This window comes from Schistocerca cancellata, chromosome 5, assembly GCF_023864275.1.
Source record: "Schistocerca cancellata isolate TAMUIC-IGC-003103 chromosome 5, iqSchCanc2.1, whole genome shotgun sequence".
Taxonomy (NCBI): domain Eukaryota; kingdom Metazoa; phylum Arthropoda; class Insecta; order Orthoptera; family Acrididae; genus Schistocerca; species Schistocerca cancellata.
In genome coordinates, this window is record NC_064630.1 from 152,793,863 (window position 1) to 152,816,880 (window position 23,018).

General features: G+C 44.6%; 1 protein-coding gene across 1 annotated transcript in view; it reads left to right on the forward strand.

Annotated features, from left to right (window-relative positions):
- The first annotated feature begins 1,753 nt into the window (after nt 1-1,753).
- Nucleotides 1,754-23,018, forward strand: part of LOC126187612 (serine/arginine repetitive matrix protein 1-like) — a 459,987-nt gene continuing 438,722 nt past the window's right edge. Inside the window, exon 1 of the mRNA XM_049928804.1 lies at nt 1,754-1,929. The gene's annotated coding sequence lies outside the window, so the exon portion shown is untranslated. The remainder of the gene's footprint in view (nt 1,930-23,018) is intronic.

Sequence of the window (23,018 nt, forward strand, 5' to 3'; positions counted from 1 at the left end):
TGGGACAGTAAGTTTGTCTGCGTGGCCATCATCCATGGCAAGTACTGAAATATTCGTTTTGTAAATAAAAACCTCCTTTTCTCGCTGCAATGTATTTTATTTCTTTCAGATGCGTTTCGCATTTTATTTTAATGTATCTTCAGTGGAATCTAGAGTGACATAGTTTTGTTTTGATATACTTGAGAAGAAATGAACTGTTTTATAATCTACGAATATTGCATATCAAAACAAAACTGTATCATTCTAAAGTCCACTGAAGATGCCTTAAAGCAAAAGACGAAACGCACCTGGAAAAAATAAAATATATTGCAGCAATAAAAGGTTGCTTTGCTTACAAAATGAATGTTTTTACAGACGAGTTACAGTTGCTAAATACTTCATTTCGTTTATGTCTGTTGTATTTATTAGATAATGTGCGCCACCACCACCTCTAGGATTTCTTCACCTCATTTGAAATGAGTTTACATGGACATGTTTTGTTTTATTTATTTTGCTTTACTAGGATGTATTTTCTCAAGCAACTATAAATCACACTGCAGGTTTCAGGAATGATTTTAGATAATAACTGTGGGGATGTAACAGCGAGGTCCACTTAACTTCTGCTAGTGGCTAGAAGTTGTAACGTAGCTAGCAGCCTCTCTTTGCAGCTTACAGCCTCCCTCATTTCTGTATTCTTTCTCGTTAAGAATGTTTTGACGATTTTCAGAAGCTAAGAAATGCATGTTTCATCAATTCTTAGATAATTACGGATATAATCGGCTCCCGTCGGCCGCGGTGGCCGAGCGGTTCTAGGCGCTTCAGTCCGGAACCGCGCTGCTGCTGCGGTCGCAGGTTCGAATCCTGCCTCGGGCATGGCTGTGTGTGTGATGTCCTTAGGTTAGTTAGGTTTAAGTAGTTCTAAGTTCTAGGGGGACTGATGACTTCATATGTTAAGTCTCATAGTGCTCAGAGCCATTTGAACCATCAGCTCCCAGATCCTTAAGTAACAGAACGTGCGTAAATTTCTTTCCTTGCTTAGGCCATTGTATGTTCACAGCTTTCTCTCGTCTCTTTTTGCTCTTGTTACCTCTAAAAACAGGCAAGGCAAACCCCGCGTTATTGTATCTGTTTTAAACCAAGCGGGATCTTTCTTTATTTCGCTGGTGCCATGTCCCGAACCGACGCAGGGTCGGCATTGTTAGGAACGTATTTGGCAAGGTGAGGATGAAGGGATGGCCGGATGCCCTTCCTGCCGCCATCCCAGCTGTCTGCGTCTAGTGTAACTCATGGAAGAGTGCGAACGTGTTCAGATGTCGGCGAGTCGTGTAACTGAGGCGGAACTTGGGGACCAGCCCGGTACTCACCTAGCGGGGTGTGGAAAACCGCCTAAAAACCACATCCAGGCTGGTCGTTAATCCGCCGGGTGGATTCGATCCGGGGCCGGCGCGCCTACCCGAGTCCAGGAAGCAGCGCGTCAGCGTTCTCGGGTATCCTGGCGGGTCTAAACCAAGCGGGATCTCGCAGAACATAAAACAGTGAACTTGAACACAGCAATCGCTGAGTGCAGTCGATCGGGACGTCTGAAGGCTTGCCACGAAATTGGTCGGTCGGTCGGTCGGCCAGTAAGTTGGTGCGGCCACGTACGCTTGCAGTGTAGAGAGCCTGTATATAGACTACAGTGCGGTGCAGCCGGCCGCGGTGCAGGTGGCTGCAGCGCGTGTGTGGAGTGTCGTGGTGGGGGAGCCGGCCCCCTCTGCCGCCCGCTGCCCGGCAACGCCAGTAGCCGCCCGCCTCCCGCGCAGCGCACATCGACCACTCCGTATTGCAAGCCGCAGCTCCGCGCTCGTCCCGTCCACACAGCACCGCAAAGCTCGCAGCCCGCCCGGGCCCGGCATGCGCTTCTGAGACGCCCACGCAGCGCAGCGCTACACCCTACCGCACACCAGACAGGTAAGCGATGCCTCCCCAAACAAACTTTGCACGCCAAGGTTTGCTTTCAGCTATGCGAGTTTGTTTACGTTTATCCGTCATTAAACGGTAACGAATATGGTAGAGAGCGCTCCGCCACTCACTAAATTTACTAAAGAGCAAAAATAAGCAGTTCAGCCGCAAATTAAAATTGATATAAATAGTCGAGTCTGAACTGCACTGGGGGTACCGGCTCCTTAGTGTTCTGACTACATAGTAAATTAAGCAGTACTTACTTTTGAATTCATGAGGAGCTATACAAAAAAGCAACAAGATCTGCAAATTAAATTGTTAATTACAGGTGCATGTTTAAACTTCATTCTAGCAGATTGTTGATAGGGAGCTGGAAGCTGTCTCCATTGAGTAACTATTGCTTGTAAAGTGCATTGTACTAAGCGCATAACGCTGCTGGATTTTGCCAAAATATCGCCAAATCTATACATAAAGCCACCTGTCAGCATGTAAATACGTGGGCGGCATGAGAACTAAGCGCAATGTTTATTCTGATGTGACCACTGTTCACCTCAAATGTGGTGTGTTTTTATCAGTACAAATTCGTGATTACAGCAGTTACTTTTAATATCTATGTGGTGTAAGCTATTCCTGAAAAGTTATTTCGATAAAAATTAGCGACTTATTAGGTAGCTTGACATTTAGTGGCTGAGGCAGCTCATATTTTAGTAATGTGACATTGAACTTTTACTTGGAAATTGAAAATGTGGCTATCTGTTATGGATATCAGTCTGCGGCAAGTGGCACATAATAAAACCGTCTTAAAATGTGTCCGAAGGGATATTGCAGCGTACTTCTTCAAAACGCAGGCACTGCAACTTCGTATTTAACGGCCGATACCGGGTTTGTGACTTGCAAATAAAATATCTCCCCTGTACGGGAGTAACATTAACGGGATTTACGACTACAGGTATGACACATGGAAGACGACATCTGGAAGTTTGGTTTTGATCGTGGGTCGTGCTTGGATAGCCAAAGCTGTTAAGGCGACTGCTCGCCTAAAGAGGGAATTATGGGTTCTAGTCCCGGTCGGGTACAAATCTTCATTGTCGTCATTTCATTGTACAGCTGTAGGTGGTTCATATTCGCAACTGCGAATACATTCCATATTTTAAAATAGAATTCTGTAACTTCCTGGCAGATTAAAACTGTGTGCCGGACCGAGACTCGAACTCGGGCAAGTGCTCTACCATCTGAGTTACCCAAGCACGACTCACGCCCCGTCCTCACAGCTTTAATTCCGCCAATACCTCGTCTCCTACCTTCCAAACTTCACAGAAGCTCTCCTGCGAACCTTGTAGAACTAGCACTCCTGGAAGAAAGGATATTACGGGGTCGTGGCTTTGCCACAGCCTGTAGTTCACAGTATCTAAAACGGGCTTAGAAAAAAATGTTGGAACAGATTACCTTTCATTTTTAGTACAGCACGCACCACAGTTAAAACTGCGTCAATGGAAGAAAATATAGGGTTAGTTGGAGGTTGGTGCTCCATCGTAACCACCGTCACACATCGCATTGGAATCTACCTCTGCTTTTCACTTTGCCTATAAGTTGCCTATTATCTGATCTATGCCAAATATACTATTGCTCAAACAGATATGACTCCAGTACGGAGATCATCACGCATCAGTTGTGCAAAATGTGTGACTCATTTAACGTAATGTGTTTCGGGACTACAAAGACATGGCTGTCTCCGAAACAATAGTTTTAATTCCCTAGAAGGGCCAGCTCCTTATTGTTCCGACCAGATAACTAACGAGTACCTACTTTTGAGCTGAAGAGTATATTCGTTTAACTTCACATTTATTGTCCACTAGAAATATGTAGACTTGAGCTTGAAAATGCCACTTTCTTTAATAAAGAAGTTGTAAGACAATTTCATAGAAATTGAGCGCTCTCGGGCTTGGCTACCACTCGGATGATTGACTTTCCGGGTCTGACGAGTGCTGTTGGCAAGCGAGGTGCACTCAGCCCTTGTGAGGTTGATAAGTAGCGGTCCCGGTCACGAAAACTGACAACAGCCGGGCCAGCTGATGCTCCGTATCCGCATCCAGTAACGTTTATCGGCTGATGACACGGCGGTCGGTCGATGCCACTAGGTCTCCCGAGGCCTGTTAGGAGTGGTGACGACGTGTGTTGTGTACTTTGTATCGAGGACTGTAGGAGAACGATGAGACTGAAACATGGTCCACATCGCTGGACTGCCCAGATGAGCAACAAAGAGTCACATGCCTTCACCCATGGAGGCTTCCCAGAGAGGCCTGGAATTTAATCCGGGAAACTCGGGCACATTCTGATCAGGAAACGATACCACATCCTTTTCCTTCTTCACGGACCAAACGCTGACCGTGTTTCATTCTTCTAGACGACGTGCCATCTTTAAAATATTTTATTAAAAGTAAGTAATCTACCAACATAATATACGTGCACATCAAGTAGCACAGTTTGTGAGACGACGTTTCTCTCAGTAATCTCTTCTGGTTTTTATCTGTTCACTATGTAATGTTGAAGAACATGGACCCCTGTCCTCATCCCAGATTCAATGAATAGCTGCTCTTAGTTATCGGTGCCACTGGGTTACGGAGAAGATACCTTAACTTAGGAAAGTGACCAGGCACCTCAGACGCTTCATTTGTTTTCCCGGGCAGCATATCGTTGTAGACACTGCATGCATTAGCTGGGGCAAGAACATCAAATTCGTTCGAGGAAACCACCACAGCAACCAGCCGGACAAAAACTGCAATAGCAGCTTTCTGATTTCTATGTCTTCATCTTGTTTTTTTCTTCCACTTCACATTTACATTATTTCCAGCGCTGAGATATAGTTTTGCGTATATTTAGCATCTTTCTTTAGTACAAGTAACTGTGCCTGGGTCCAGTGTGTACTTTATTGCCCGGATACGATCGCTCTATCTGCTCACGGTTAAGTAATGCAGAGTATGTCCTGCCAATCACCGCTAGGTATTTTTCTTGGTTGTGAGATGGTAGTTTTCGTCCTACTGTAGCAGCAATGTAAGTTTGAGCGGCTGTCTTGTTCTTCAGCATACCAAAAGGAGATAGATTCTTTATAAACCATTCCCATATGACGTTGTTCTGTCCGCAAAGGTATCTATGTTACAGGACCTCGATAAGACTACACTCTCTGCATTTCTCAATTTCCGATACATGTGTTAACTATTTTCTACCAGGTTGACCTTACAGCAGTTCCTAAAAATCCCCTGAGGGGGCGGACTTCAGCGACATCACTTACGTAAACTACTTTGTTCCTTAAGATATTGTAGTGCTATGACCTCTTCGACACACTTTTCGGCCGGATCCATTTATCTTTATCTGACTAGCTACACGATTCCCGTCATATAGAGTAGTAGCTGAGATTAGTATTTTCTGACACCACTGGAACCTCAACCTGCAATTAGCTTTTAGACAGAATGAGCAGATTCGTATCTGGAGCGATGGAGTTGATCCGAAAGAGTGAATATTAGGACCCTATTCGGTCACTCAGGAAAAGATTTTCAGCAGTTTCTCTAAATAGTTCAAAGCAAATTTTGTAAACGTTTTAAGTGAAGCCAGCATACTACTTGCGGAAACTGATAGTCTTTTTCAGCTCTGATGAACCCGTAATCGAAGAGATATGAATTCTTAAGTCTCATGAATTCAGCACGCGAATGAGATCCATTGCTCATTCTCTAATGAATAATGGCATGATGATATCGCCCGAAACGTAGAGAACATTTCGCAAAAATTAGACTGCCTTAGTTTAAAGCGGAAAGTATCGATGGTATTTTTTATAAAAATCTTATAAAGCCAGTAAACTTAAAAAAACAAGCAACATAAAGCAAAGCTACCAATAGTCTACAGTTATTTCATGTAACAGTAACATGGTCAGCTGATGTTTACATGTGTATACACGTAGACTCGTTAACATTTCAACTTCCCTGTGTGGGTTACAGTTTGAGCTACACTCCTTCTCACTACAGCTACCTGCCTAGCCGCTGGAGCCAACCAAATGCTGATCGATTATTGAAGATAATTTCGGCGCTATACTGTGGCTCTTTCATCCTACCCTGTCGTGACCTTATTCCTGTTACACTTCAGTACACACATTATCTTCTGAGCTTAGAGTAACAAAAATCAGTTCAAATGTTAATTTACTTCTTCATTATCCTGAAATCAGAAAAGTGACTGTCAGAAACCGACGCTTAATCCCTAAACAGTGCCGTCAAATCATGAACACAGAAAGGAGCCGTGATATCCATCAAATGAGCAGGGTGCAGTGAGTCAAAGGCAGTGTCCGTATTGTAGTGGACTGACAAGACAGCCAGTCCACAGTGACGGGTAACCGAAAGGCACGCGTACACACACGCCGGCTGGCGTGAGTTCTGGAACAGGATACGTATGAATGCACTAAAGAAAAGTACGTATCTAAGTTAATACTCAACTTTTAATTCCATCATTGTGGTACATCGCTCTTGACGATACAAATGAGACTTTAATTACAAGCACTGTAAGGCTAGTGGCGCCTTGCTAGGTCGTAGCCATGGACTTAGCTGAAGGCTATTCTAACTGTCTCTCGGCAATTGAGAGAAAGCTTCGTCAGTGTAGTCGCTAGCAAAGTCGTCGTACAACTGGGGCGAGTGCTAGTCCGTCTTTCTAGACCTGCCATGTGGTGGCGCTAGGTCTGCAAGTACTGACAGTGGCGACACGCGGGTCCGACATGTACTAATGGACCGCGGCCGATTTAAAGCTACCACCTAACAAGTGTGGTGTCTGGCGGTGACACCACACGTATCCTGTTTGTGTAGCAAGAAAGTGTAATGAAGGACATTCTGATACCATGTTGGTCCTCCTTCTGTGCGCAATACAGTCTCAGTTCACCGTGACATGCATTACAATATCCTTGGCGCATGGCCGGCAGTACGACACCGGATGTTCACGCACAGGTCGTGCAAATTTGTAGGCTACCATCAGCTGGATAGTGAACTCTGAGTTTTGCACCATGACGTGTCTGTTCCATGATGGTGACACCGGTGTCTATGAGATGTAATGAGTCGGCCAGCCTGCAAATGGGTTTTAGGCGGTTTCCCCGCATCTCACTGGCTAAATACTGAACTAGTGTCTGTCCCACCTGAGAAACACTCTACGCAGACAGTCGGAGAACATTCTCAAACTTATACATGATATTTATTCTATACTCAGACACTGAAAACACAGATCCTGTCCTGGGGATGAATAAGAGGCTTATTACCATCGATTTTTTCTCTCTTTAAACTCGTCGTAGTCATTATATCGTTATCATATAAAATAGCCTCGTATGGTCGTCAGCGCATCATCTGCCTTTAGGAACAACAGCAGGTACGTGTTGTGATCAAGCAGACAGTTCATATAGTCCAGTTGTCACTGTTTCTTCTGTAACTACCACAAGCCTTCCTCCCGGCACCTTTAGGCACAGTGTAATACTGGTTCCGGTGTTGTATGCTTTGGGGCATGTCCTCTACAGAGAGGGAGTATTCCGAGTCAGGAACTAATGTGACAAAACAACAAGCTTAATTTATTTACCAACAATTCATCTGCAGTTTTGTGCGATCCAGTCAAGATGTTTCCATGCCATTAACGATGTAACTGATCTCCATGAGAAGCGACGGTATATGGTGGCCCTGTTTGCTGTGGGGCGATATCGAAGCGATTTTTGACGAACATTTCGCTCTGGAAGAAATATGCCTTCACCGGCGCAGTATCGTATTTCACTGATTTCGACTACAACGCAAACTTTGTATACAATAGTGGCAGGCTAATGATCGCGCAGCCTTCTTCAAATACAGGCTCCCTAAAGTTACCCGACAAAATTTCGCGAAAACTACGTCGTACATCTTCCAAGAATTGCCATTTAAGTTCCCCGAGTATGTACACTCCTGGAAATTGAAATAAGAACACCGTGAATTCATTGTCCCAGGAAGGGGAAACTTTATTGACACATTCCTGGGGTCAGATACATCACATGATCACACTGACAGAACCGCAGGCACATAGACACAGGCAACAGAGCATGCACAATGTCGGCACTAGTACAGTGTATATCCACCTTTCGCAGCAATGCAGGCTGCTATTCTCCCATGGAGACGATCGTAGAGATGCTGGATGTAGTCCTGTGGAACGGCTTGCCATGCCATTTCCACCTGGCGCCTCACTTGGACCAGCGTTCGTGCTGGACGTGCAGACCGCGTGAGACGACGCTTCATCCAGTCCCAAACATGCTCAATGGGGGACAGATCCGGAGATCTTGCTGGCCAGGGTAGTTGACTTACACCTTCTAGAGCACGTTGGGTGGCACGGGATACATGCGGACGTGCATTGTCCTGTTGGAACAGCAAGTTCCCTTGCCGGTCTAGGAATGGTAGAACGATGGGTTCGATGACGGTTTGGATGTACCGTGCACTATTCAGTGTCCCCTCGACGATCACCAGTGGTGTACGGCCAGTGTAGGAGATCGCTCCCCACACCATGATGCCGGGTGTTGGCCCTGTGTGCCTCGGTCGTATGCAGTCCTGATTGTGGCGCTCACCTGCACGGCGCACAAACACGCATACGACCGTCATTGGCATCAAGGCAGAAGCGACTCTCATCGCTGAAGACGACACGTCTCCATTGGTCCCTCCATTCACGCCTGTCGCGACACCACTGGAGGCGGGCTGCACGATGTTGGGGCGTGAGCGGAAGACGGCCTAACGGTGTGCGGGACCGTAGCCCAGCTTCATGGAGACGGTTGCGAATGGTCCTCGCCGATACCCCAGGAGCAACAGTGTCCCTAATTTGCTGGGAAGTGGCGGTGCGGTCCCCTACGGCACTGCGTAGGATCCTACGGTCTTGGCGTGCATCCGTGCGTCGCTGCGGTCCGGTCCCAGGTCGACGGGCACGTGCACCTTCCGCCGACCACTGGCGACAACATCGATGTACTGTGGAGACCTCACGCCCCACGTGCTGAGCAATTCGGCGGTACGTCCACCCGGCCTCCCGCATGCCCACTATACGCCCTCGCTCAAAGTCCGTCAACTGCACATACGGTTCACGTCCACGCTGTCGCGGCATGCTACCAGTGTTAAAGACTGCGATGGAGCTCCGTATGCCACGGCAAACTGGCTGACACTGACGGCGGCGGTGCACAAATGCTGCGCAGCTAGCGCCATTCGACGGCCAACACCGCGGTTCCTGGTGTGTCCGCTGTGCCGTGCGTGTGATCATTGCTTGTACAGCCCTCTCGCAGTGTCCGGAGCAAGTATGGTGGGTCTGAGACACCGGTGTCAATGTGTTCTTTTTTCCATTTCCAGGAGTGTATATTACACTTTCGTATCGGCTATACCGACGTGCTATGATACTAGCTGCCTACTTCACAAGGACTTCAAACATTGTAACAGCACTGCAGAAATGTTAGCACCAGATATTTGTACGCAATTTGCTTTACATGGGGTGTTCCGATATTATTCGTTCAAATACAGGAGGTAAAGAACATAAAGACAAATATATTCAATTATGGTGGCAATTTCTGGTGGTAGGGACAATTTACACAGAAGGAAGTTTAGCATGATAATTACAGCAGTGGTATTCACAGGAACTCCTCTAATGCGCGACCATTGTCTTCATGCACACGGCACATCGTCGGACCATTGACCGTCGTAACCGTTGGAAGATTCCTAACATGTCCACAGTGGTACGAGTACCGACGGCAGTTCTAGCGACGAGGTCTTCGTGCACCAGCTGCTTCATACGCCTCCAGAGGATGAAGTCCAGACGCGTGAGGTTAGGTGACCCGGGTGCCCAGAGCACAGGGCCAGCTCGGCCGATCCATCGCTTCCCGAAGGTGGCTCTTCAGATGCGCTGGCACCCCACCGTGCTGGAAGTGCGTCCCTTGTCTAACATTTAGAAGTACAGCCTCCCGCAGTTCTGACAACCCATCTTTTACGAAGTTGCGATGCCTCCGTCCGTTGAGACGGAATAGATGAATGTATGGTCCAACTAACACATCAACGGTGTTGTCGCAAGGCCATGGTGCTGTGAAGGAATCGGTTTATTTGTAAGCAGACCTCAGAGCCAACCATTTGTACAGAGAGCAGTCTTGAATTTCAGTAAACATTGCCAGTCAGTGACACTGACCCAGCTCACGTTAGCACTGCTAACAATATGTTCGCTGTGATTGCAAGTCGACGTCAGACCATACGTTCCTTATCGAAATATATTTATTTTTGATGTTATCTACCTCATGAACGGATCTGAGCGAACAGTTTAAAACCATGTAGATGGAGTGCACTGTCCCATAGACCTTCAAATTAATCCAGTAATCCACAAAGTGGATAGATGTCCGTAGACTGACGCACTCAGAGTTTCTAGAAAATTCTTACGGTTTGTAGACAGTCCCATACTTTAAAATTGTGAGCCAACGTTATGATCTTCATCAGAATATGTAACTTTGAGGATCAAATTAAGAAAGTTTTCTGTTCTGTATGTCACAAACTGTCCATTTCTTCGTTATCATTCCATTGTTTCTTCAAAGAACTGCTAGATATACAGGATATTGCTTCTTAAGTGATGAGATTTGATCATTGAGATTGACTAAAAAATTATTTACACTTTTATCTCCTTGTTTTCATATTCCGACTGAATTTCTCATGACAGCAATACTTTTTCAGAAAGTCGACTAACTCAGACGAAAGGGAAATAATGCAAATAAACCAGCCTACATCTGGTGATAGGCCCGAAATGACTCATGAAATGAAACACGAATTTTTTAAACCTAATGCAGTGGTTGGGTGGTGAGCCACTACAATTGCTTTCGTGAAGACTTGTTAAATTCCTTGTCTGGCCATACAGTTTAATGTCTTATCACTTAAGGGGAACGCCAGGATGGTTCCTTCCTCAATCAGAGCTTGTGATAAATCTCCAATGACATCATTGCCGATGGGATGGTAAACCCTAATCTTTCATTTTTACTTTACTAGCATTTGAAGGAAGATTTTTGTTGATTTCTTATTTAATTTTGTTTATATGTGCAGACATTACGGTTTAAAATATGTGTTCAGTGAGCAGAAGAAAACTGGACTAGAAAGTGTTTGCAGCATTTCGTCACAATAGTGGGTGTAAAGGGTATAAGTGCCGAAATTTTTGTATTTGGTACTTTAATACGTGCACACATCAGTGTGTTGGCTGTTTTTGCTATGTTGAACAGTCTCCTCAGAAGCACATCAGAAACCTTACGACCTGAAGTTTCCTGCGCCACTATGTATACTTCTCCTGTCAGTATAGACTAACTGTATTGTGTCCACGCATCCACACTTCAACAACTGACCTGCTACCCAGGGGAAAATAAGCATTAAGGACTTGCGATTTTCACCTATATCTGGAGATAATAACCAATCTAAAACATATGACTTGCAATAGCTATAATTATTAGTCTGTAAATGACTTAAATACTGTTGTAATGTGTTCTGATGCGTGTCGGCAACCGCTATGTTCCGAGCAGCCAAATGTTATGTCCTCGTTGGTAATGATGAATGGATCGAAGATAACCAAAGGGAACTATCGCCGTATGAGGCTGGACAGACAAGCAAAAGATTAGTTGACTTAAGTGCACTATAAATAAATGTAATTTACTGATATTGTGTGAGAGGACTGCGAGGACTGCTACACTGTTCACAACTTGCGGCAGTTGAGGCCCGCTATGAGCAGAGGCCTAACAAGGGCGTGTAAATACAGTGAATGTTTGGCCGTAAAGCTATCAACGACGTGGTGTAAAGTTCGGTACGAACTAGCGACACGAAAGTAAGCTTGTACTAAAAGACTGGTGCCTAGGTGTCCGCCACTTGTAATGCGGTCCCAGTAGTCTTCATTGGTCGGCGGCCTGGAGGTTCATCGGTGGCGATGTTCAAAGCCCTGCTCGCAGCGCCACAGGAAACTCCAAGGCACTGGCTCCAGCACTATCAATAATTTACAATACTACACAACGTTATTCAGAACACCGTCCTCATTCAACAATAGAAATATCTGCACTTAGATACATTACAACCTGTGTAATGTAGATAACAAAGATCATCGAAAAATTACTGAAAATGTGTCCATACACCATGAAACACTGTTTAACTTAAAAGATAGCATGCAGGAGAATTCTACCATCGCAACTTTGGTTAGCCGTGGAAGTAGAAATTAAAAGTTCGTCATGTCAGAACAATAGTAACGAAAATCCTCGCACACCGAGGATTCCGTGCATCCTGGGAACCGAGAATTTCTACGATTTTTGCCTTTTATTGATATCGATACTGGAAAGATATTGCTCTTGGGTATTCAAAGACTTCTGAGAATGACAAAATAATATTTTGTGTTGTATAAATGCAAAGCAAACATTTTTGGAATTTTTAGTTTAGTTGTACCGTGGAACCTTGCTTGCTGCCAGATTTCATGATTCTAGGTCAACACGAAGTACCCTATACGTTTTGATGAATGACTCTGCGAGTGTAGAAATATTTGACATTTCGATTGCATTGACTTAGCTTACAAAAAAATGGTTCAAATGGCTCTGAGCACTATGCGACTTAACTTAGATCTAATTAAACCTAACTAACCTAAGGACATCACACACATCCATGCCCGAGGCAGGATTCGAACCTGCGTCCGCAGAGGTCGCTCGATTCCAGACTGTAGCACCTAGAACCGCACGGCCACTCAGGTCGGGTTTAGCTTACATTTACTGCAACGCCAAGGGATGGTAGACCTTACTATACATCCACCCGTTCCTGAGAAAAAGGCTTTTTAAAAGTCGGACAGACAGACAGACAGTCAGACAGACGGACAGACAAAGTGATCCCATAACGGTCCGGTTTTACCAGTTCAGGTTCTGCACCCTAAACAGAGCCTACAGTTTTACGTATACAGATTTTCTCTTGCTCGTGAGTGGAATCTTCCAGAGTAGTAACGTCGGGACATTCGGATGCTCACGTTCCCGTCTCTCAGAAGCCTGGTTCAGCCGGACCGGGCACGTGTGAACTTAGACAACACACAGCCTTACTCGTCAGGAAATCCTCACCAGTACGTTGAATAGCCGTTGCATAATGTTAAGATTGTTTTGGTGCACAATTTAGCCGCCCAACTGGTATACTCAGAACTGTCACCTCTTTACTAAATCTCCAACCAACATCTTCATGTAAATAGGAAAAAATACTATGGTTTCGAACGCAGACAATACGATCCAGAAAGCTGGTTTTGCATCAGTGCAGTGCAGGAAACGGCCGGCAGTTTGCAGGTCAGACGGGGCAGGCAGCGCCCCGAGCTAAACGTCTCTCTCTCTCTCTTTCTCCGTCTCTTGCCAGCGAGACCCTGGGTCCAGGCGCGAAGCAGACCAGTCGCGTCGCGTCGCCAGGTGAGAGCGCAGTTCGCTTCCTTTTTTGTGCCGTCCTCAACTCTGCCAAGGTCAGGGCGCGCACAGAGCAAGTGTTTCGTCACTTCTCGCCCGTTCCCGTCCCTGCACTCGACTTAACCGCCTGTCTACCGAAGAAAGGAAGCCAATTGTTGCACGAACCGTCGGGGTCAACGCGGACGCAGAAGATACAATGCAGGACTGTCTGAAACAATACTGCCATCTGTATCAAGTTACGGAAATTACGAAAGGACAAAACAAGGTGAGTGGATAGGGATTAAGAATTGCACTCATCACGAATAGGAATCTGGGGTCTTAACCATTGCACTGTCCAATATCTGAACTGGTTCTCCTGCTCACTTCGGACATGTCTGAAAGAACAGACACCACGTACCTATAATTAAGGCGAGGACGGAGAATGATCTCTTCAGTGCGGATGCATACTGGACTCGAATTCTTACAGGAATCGGAGAAATGCCGCGAGTAATCAGAATAATGGGCAAGTGGCACAAAATTAGCAGTATGGAGATAAGTTGAGAATTTGCGTCTGACGGAAGGCGTTCTAGTGTAGTCTGTGCAGTTTCGATGACCACTGTGTCGGATGGCGCAGTGGTCAGCACATCTCCCTAATAAGCAGGATATCCGGGTTCGAATCCTCGTCCGGCACAAATTTTCGACTTTCCCCATTGATTTAAATCCATGCTCACGTTGCTCTTTCGATACTATTGCGTGAGCCGCGAGATCTTGACAAATGGAAGAATATAACGAAATTTTTGGGGGCTCTCGTTTGATAATGCTGAACTGGGAGCAATTTAAAATAATAAAATAGAAGCTTCACCCAGGAAAATGACTTCTTTAAGGAGCCTCCGCTAAAAAAATAAAACTCCGTCCGAGCAGGCCTTGGAAGGCCCAACGTACCGACCGGCCGCCGTGTCATCCTCAGGTCACCGGATGCGGATATGGAGCGGCATGTGGTCAGCACACCGCTCTCCCGGCCGTATGTCACTTTCCGAGACCGGAGCCGCTACTTCTCAATCAAGTAGCTCCTCAGTTTGTCTCACAAGGACTGAGTGCACCTCGCTTGCTAATAGCGAACAGCGGATGGTCACCCATCCAAGTGCTAGCCCAGCCCGACAGTGCTTAACTACGGTGATCTGACGGGAACCGGTGTTACCACTGCGTCAAGGCCGTTGGCTTTGTTCACTCCACTGGTTTCAAGTAAATCTGGATGTTTACTTCCACGTGACCGTAATACAAACTGGTTTTTGTGAAACCAGTGGAGTTAAAGGCTGCAGTAAGATCGAGCTTCTGTCGATATCGCTAACAGTAGTGTAAAGAAGACTGGCACTATGATTGATCAATACAGTTTTATTGAAAATCAGCTCTGGCCTATCAATTCTATTTCTATTCATTAAAGATTTTCATACATTTCGCCATTACTGTAGAAATGCAACCTAGGATCTCCTCCCAGCTGTGCACTAATGCACTGTGCAGTAAACTGCAGTGGTTGTGCATTGTATATTGAGAAGCAGTTTGGATGATTAGACAAGATTAAAGTAAGAATAAAAAGTAATGTGTCGTGATCCGAATCGTCACGGTTTGGAAGTACCGCATCGAGCTCTCAATAACGTAACCCGAGACAAGCGGTGTCGTGTTCGGTATCGGTTGCGCAGTATCGTCGTCCATTGTTCAGTCTGTCCGCATTTCACTTCTCAAGTTAACAGGCAAAACAGCTGCAGCAAATTGTGGAGGACAGAAGTCCTCTAAGTGACAGTTCAACAGGCAGGGGAACCAAGAGACGAAGTAAATTTCAGAATAACATTGCGTGAGGCTCTGAAGCTATTTCCCACTCTGTGTGAAGTATGTTCAGCTGTTCTATGTTCAGACACAAAGGTTGCAAATTAATGTGTCCTGTAATAACCAGTACATTTTTAAAGAAGACAAAGACGCACAGTCCAAGCGGAACTAGGTTAGGAGGAATGTTAATAAAGTTAACCTATCGTCTACAATTAAATCCATATTTTATATGACCGCCGATCGAGGAAATATAGAAAACTTTAAAGATTGTCAGTAAATACTACGCTTCCGTCACGTCCATTAACTTCAGGATTGCAAACCACACATATGAAAATGACGCTCTGGTGTATTTATTAAACTCGTTCTTTTGCTTCCACTGCATTTGACAAAAATGTACGAGATACTCACTGGTTGGCTGCCGCAGGTGTGTCGAGCGCAGACTTCTATTTCGCGCTGCTTGGACTCGTAACAAAACATGTGATCTAGACGTGCGGTACCTCCTAACTAGTCTAAGGTGCATGTAGTTTCACGAAGGTTATTACTCAGATGTCATCTTTTATATTAGTTACTTTTTCTATCACCGACAGTGGTGTTCCGGGAAGTTCTTCGTACTGAACTGAGAAGATTTTCGATGAGTTCTAAAGAAATCCAGTGCCGGAACCCACACTTCACCGAAATTAAAAACTCACTATTTATTCATCAAATTTTAACTCATTTGTCTCGCAAGTTCGGAGCTGTTGCCACGCACTCCGCTTCGCCGTCATCTATAAATATATTCCGCAATCCAGTGAACAGAGAATGGCGGAGGGTATTATGTACAGACGCTAGTAGTTTCCTTTCCTTCCGCACTAGCAGTCTCTCTTATTTCGTCCTTTCGGCCCTTAAGCGAGGTGAACGGTGCAGCAGCAGGATCGTTCTGCATTCTGTCGCAAATTATAGTTCTTTAAACGTGCCCAACAGCGCTTCGCGGAAATGTTATCCTCCAAACATTTCCATCCAACATCACGGACAATTTCAGTAACTGTCATAGTGATCGAACAGGTCGGTAAAAAAATCTAGCAGCGCACCTCCGTACTGCTTCGTATTTTCCTTCAATTGGGCGTGACAGGGATCCCAAACACTCAAAAAGAACTCAAGAAAAGGTCGCACCAACGTCACGTATACGATTTCCTTTATACACACACCAAAAAAAGTTTTGCATCACCTCGGTTCCGAGACCTCCGGAACCTGTACAGAAAACTGGAATACGGATCAACATAAACATCATTTCCGCCCTTGTTATTGCTCATGAAAACCACACATTGCGTGTTGTACCACCATACAGCGAGACCTTCAGAGGTGGTGCTCCAGATTTCTATACACACCGGTACCTCTAATACCCAGTAGCACTTCCTCTTGCATTGATGCATGCCTGTGTTCGTCGTGGCATACTATCCACAAGCTCATCAAGGAACTGTTGGACCAGATTGTCCCACTCCTCAACTGCGATTGGGCGTCGATCCCTCAGAGTGGTTGGTGGGTCACGTCGTCCATAAACAGCCCTTTTCAGTCTATCCCAGGCATGTTCGATGGGGTACATGTCTGGAGAACAGGCTGACCATCTAGTCGAGCGATGTCGTTATCCTGAAGCAAGTCATTCACAAGATGTGCACGATGAGAGCGGGAATTGTCGTTAGTGAAGACGAATGCCTCGCCAATATGCTGCCAATATGGTTGCACTATCGGTCAGAGGATGGCATTCACGTAGCGTACAGCCGTTACGGCGCCTTCCATGACCACCAGCGGCGTACGTCGGCCCCACATAATTCCACCCCAGAACAGCAGGGAACCTCCACCTTGCTGCACCCGCTGGACAGTGTGTCTAAAGCGTTCAGCCTACACGGGTTGCCTCCAAACACGTCTCCGACGATTGGTTGGTTGTAGGACTACGCGACACTCATCGGTGAAGAGACCGTGATGCCAGTCCTGAGCACACCATTCGGCATGTTGTTGGGCCCATCTGTACCTCGATGCATGTTATCGTGTTTGCAAAGATGGACCTCTCGATGGACTTCAGGAGTGAAGTTGTGCACCATGCAGCCTATTGCGCACAGTTTGAGTCGTAACACGACGTCCTGTGGCTGCACGAAAAGCATTATTCAACATGGTGGCGTTGCTGTCAGGGTTCCTCCGAGCCATAATCCGTAGGTAGCAGTCATCCACTGCAGTAGTAGCCCTTGGGCGGCCTGAGCGGGGCATGTCATCAACAGTTCCTGTCTCTCTGTATCTCCTCCATGTACGAAAAACATCTGTTTGGTTCACTCCGAGATGCCTGGATACTTTCCCTGTTGAGAGCCCTTCCTGGCAGATAGTAACAATGCGGACGCGATCGAACCAGAGTATTGACCATCTAGGAAAGGTTGAACTACAGACAACACGAGCCGTGTACCTCCTTCCTGACGGAATGACTGGAGTTGATCGGCTGTCGGACCCCCTCCGTCTAATAGGCGCTGCTCATGCATGGTTGTTTACATCTTTGGGCGAGTTTAGTGACTTCTATGGACAGTCAAATGGACTGTCTGTGATACAATATCCACAGTCAATGTATATCTTCAGCAGTTCTGGGAACCGGGGTGATGAAAAACTTTTTTTGATGCGCGTAGGTCCGCTACACTTTCGTAGAACTTTCCCAACATACCGAGGTCTGCCATTCGCCCTCCCAATGGCTAAGCTCTGTGCTCCTTCCATTTCATGTCGTTACGCCCATATATTTAATGGCAGCATACTATTAACACTGCATTCAAATTTAGAACGTTTCTCCTATCCATCCTAAATAAGTAACATTTTCGCACATTTAAAGCAAGCTGCCACTAATTGCACCAGAACTGAAGTTCGTATTCCCCATACAGTGTCAACAGACGAGGCAGAGCGTGGCGATAACTGATTTCTTAGGGCACTTGCATCGGATGTATATTTTTGAACTATGCGCCCTTTTGTTAACCTCAGCAGTGCTTGCTGTACGTTGGCTCGCCAACTGCTAAGGCTACAATATGGGCTCTTCTGTAAATTAAAAAAAAATTATTGTATGCAGTAAAACTGAAGATATTTGTTGGAAGTAATTATCACAGTACATGTTACACCTCATAGAAAATGTTGTGCTATTTTGATACGGGTCTTAATGGTTCGAATAATTTGCGCTGAAAATGGTCACCCAAGGACCGAAATCGATCTGTAAATTAAACGATTTCAGTACTTACGACCGAGACTGCCATTTATCCAAAAGTAAATATTGACTATAATACGGTCATGGTGCGCACGGTTCCCTTTGGAATTACACATCGAGAAAATATTCTAGTTTCATTCCAGAGAAAAATCTACATTTGAATCCTAATTTTTCCAGTATTCTGGGAAAACACCTTGAAAAAGTATTTGGAAATTAACAACTCCGCTGCAGTCTTCAAAATCTGGAGTCCGTCAGTGTCACCCAAACAGGATAGTGTGTTAATGTGGGGGCCAAGCTGAAATTATTTCTCTACTATCCCTTTGTCTGGAGTCAGGGAGGTGACAAATTTTAGACTTAGAGACTGACCTGGGTGAACTTTCGTGAAACGAGACAGCTTCCAATGAAAATGACGACCGAAGTGGACCAATGCCCAGCGCTAGACTCCCAGGAAACTAGCGCAAGGTCTAAATCGATTCTGATAGTGAATTAGTGTGATTTTCTTTAAAAAAGATTAATTCGAAGATGCCGTCACAACAAACACGTTTGTATGAGTCCATACCTGATGGGTACTGAATATTATTGTGAAACCCATTAAAGTCCCAAGACTCATGTTCGCTACCGACAGAAAGTACGTCATGTGCCACTAACACAATCTGTGATAACCAGAGAGTTACATATCACCTAGGTCACAGACACACATTACTAGACTGGCAATACCGTATACAATATCACTGGTGACACTGAAGCTAGCAGTTTAGAATAGCAATGTGGCGGCGAGCGTAAAGGACATGTAAACAGCTGTTTATTTTCTGATTAAATACTCGTACGAAATGGGAATAAACTGATATAACTACGTTACCTTTAGAGTTTTGACATAATGGGCAGTAAATACGTCGTGTTTGGCTGTAATTTTTAGTATAGCAGACGGATGATGCAAGGAAAGGAACATGTCTCAATACAAGCATAACTACAAACATCTTACATATTTTTACTTTTGTGCTTTATGTAAGCCTAAATAATCACATTAGTTTGTCTTACCCGAAATATTGGCACTATTTAAATAGTTTATGTATATTTTAGGGCATTTAATAATCTAGTGTGCTTGTAACCAGTTCTGATCAACTTCGGGTTTTCTTTGAACAGTATACGCGTTATGAAAGTGCTCCTATACGTAGAACGTTCTATTTGTCGTTGATAAGAAGTGTCTTTGCTCATTTGAGTGTTCTCACGAAAACTATAGTCTGCTTTAAGTGTGTATATACTTATGCACTTCTCTTAACACGATTCTACATTGTATGTGCTAAACACAACTAGTACGCAAATATTTGCACAATTGCAGAAATTCTTCAAACCTCGTCATAAAGCTTACCATTTCATTTCTTTTTTGAAAATAGTATTAGTACTGCACACGAACTTACTGACGCCGCCATCTTACCTCATCAAATGTCTGGCTTCAGCTTCGACCATAAATATAATAGACTGGTCCTGACGTCATTTTCGTGGCTCCAACATCTCAGGGCTAAAGTCACGTGAATGTTGGCAAAACATGGTTGTTTCGTGTTGCGCTTACGGCTGTACTCAGCGTTTTGTCGGGGGAAATGGCATTACATCCCACGTGTAAGTGTTCCAATGATGGTGCAGATGCGTTTACGGAAATCTGCTGAAGTGACTTTTATGGTTTTTACACTTGAAATAGAGTATCACGTAAATTAAAGTGTTGAAAGTGATGCCTGTAAAGTCAGACTCATATTCCATTTTCGAAAGTATCTGTGATAATTCGGTTACAGAAGTAAGTATAATTGTTTCTCGTTCCTACTCATAGGTTCCCTAAGGATGAAAACCGAAGGCAGCTTTGGATACAGGCCCTGAAATGGAAAAAACTTTAAGCCATCTGCACATACGCGCCTTTTTGTATATACAAGTGAGATTATAATAACGTAAGAGCACCTATAGTCGACACATGAAGAGAATTTTTTTCTACCTTCTGATACTATTAAATAAATGTAGGCTCCAAAATTATTTTCTGAAACTTCAAAGTCTCACCTTTCATCTAAAATATCATTTTTTTTTAAACTGATAGTTTAAACTTTTGTAAAAATAATAGGAACTGAACCTTTAGAGTGCATCTAAAATTGATACTCTAAAATGGACCTGCTCCTAAAGTCGACAATTTTGGCACCTATAGTTGACGTAATTCCCATATCCCATTTTCTTTTATAAGTGACTAGAGCTCAAAACGCGGCGAATCCAATGTTAGAAGTTTTGACACGAGCCCACTCTTACCGTTTAAAAGAATTTTAACGACATTTTACTTTAATTGATAGTTTATAGTAATTTCGTCCCGCTGGCCACGAGAGGGGCGTTCGATGTATTTGTTAGATTTTATAAATGGTACAGTGAACAAACCCAGGTCAAATGTAGTTCTGACATAATTTTTCGCAAATAAAAAAGTAATTTTTGTTGGAAGCGTTTGGCAGTCAACTGAGAAATGTGGGTAAAATACGATACAAACATAGGATGGCAGACCGCTGATTTGAAATCCCGCCACGTTTTGCCAACAGTCACGTGGTTTATGTTGGAGCCACACCAGCCCTATAGCTTCTGCACATCAAGGCCAGTGTACTAGTATCTATGGTCGAAGGGCTTCAGTAAAAGCTTCGTCTTTGCCATTATAGTAATGTATATCTGTGACCTAGGTGTTTAGATATCGAAAGACGCTCTATTTGGCAAATGTAACAAATAAAACTACCGATTCTCATTATTTAGAAATCTTTCAGAATCATACTTTTATTCACGTTGAAAAAGAAAAATAATTTTAAAAGAAAGTGACGATACTACTCATACGTACGTTTTTGTTTAATTTTAGTATATCGTGTTGAAATCACATTAATGAATAACTTAGCTATAGATGGCCATCATGATGGAAAGATGCTCTTATCAGCTATTTCATCAGATCAACATGGAATGTGACTGTGATGTCATCACACCTCGACTGACTTAGAAACTTAGACCAGGTTTAGAACACTTTACCTTCCAATGACAACATCCTACTAATGGAGCTATATGAACGTTCGCCGCTGGTAGCCTCAAAATTGGCGGCACCATCCCTGTGATAATCGAGAAAACTGCACGGAAGTTCTTCTGCATAAATTTCAATTCGAAAATTTCGAGGAGAAACCCACGAAGTAAAATGCAGATCTAAAGAAAGTATCTTCCCCTACATTTTTAATATCCACTGCTTTATACACCCGGATTTAAAAGAAATCGATAACTGCGGAAACTTTGTTACTGGTCATTCTTTATTACCTAGCTGCAGAATGTGAGCAAAATACAGGATTTCTTTTTTTTTGTAGGGTAGATTACAGGCCCCAGGAGCTACCCTAGGCTTCCTTTGCAGGTTTCTTATTATCACTTTACGACAAAACATTCTACTTCGACAGCGCAGCTTTATTGTGGGCTGAACGATAGATTCTCGAGTTACCCACGTAAAATGTCTCGAAGTGCACAATGCTCACTAGCGAGACATGCCCTGCGCTAGTCACCTTAGCGACCAGAGCCAACTCTTTTTTGTCACCGCCACCAACGTGTCACTCTTCTGGCAACACTGGTGAAATTCCCACTCTCTGCTTGCCGGCAAGAGCGGTGTTCACGCTGCCAGGGACCTGTGCTTGGAGTATTTGGCGAGACAGTCCATAACCAGCTGGCAGCCACATGTGTACCTTAGTTTATGGCTTTTCGGCGAACGTACAAACGTCGTCCTCTAGGAAGCAAAATAAGATGGAAAGCCTACTCAGCCTTCGCGTTGACTGTTTTGTACATATTTTTCCCAAGGTCTGTTTTCTTGTAAGGAAACTTGCGACCCGGAACCACAGAGCCATTGTGATGTATGTTACGTAGTGAGAGGTTGGGCAATATTGTCAGCGTTCACCTTTTGACACACTTCGCCAACTAGAATCACGCTCGGTTGCAATAACAATGGTCATCAGAACACCAACTTTATACACAAGTGAGTCCATTATATAGAAAAAGCGAATGCGGATCCCCAGAATTCCACAGGGATTATAGCCACAACGAAAGGCCTTGCAAGTGTGATTGAAACCGTACCTGTAATGCAGCCACACCTTGCAGGTCAGCTCATCTCCCTTTAGAAACTGTTATTCTGATTTTTAGTATCATCACATGAATTTAGATAAGGAAGAATGACTGGAAAAAACTGCGGTAATATGAGTGTGAGGTGATTCAGTTTCGCCGGCCGGAGCGGCCGAGCGGTTCTAAGTGCTCCAGTCTGGAACCGCGTGACCGCTGCGGTCGCAGGTTCGAATCCTGCCTCGGGCATGGATGTGTGTGATGTCCTTAGGTTAGTTAGGTTTAAGTAGTTCTAAGTTCTAGGGGACTGATGACCTCAGAGCCAGTTTTGTGATTCAGTTTTAATTTGAAGCAGCGCACGTTCACACGATGCGACGAGACAAAGGAATCCCAATAGAAGACGGAGTCATTCATCAGTTGGAAGCGGATGGCAAAGTGTTCTGAAGGCACTCGTCCGCACAAGGCAGAGCAGCTACATCGGATAATTATCAGAAATATCTGAAATGAATAAAATTTATTTTTTAATTTGATGTTCTTCTGTTGTTGTGGTCTTCAGTCCTGGGACTGGTTTGGTGCAGC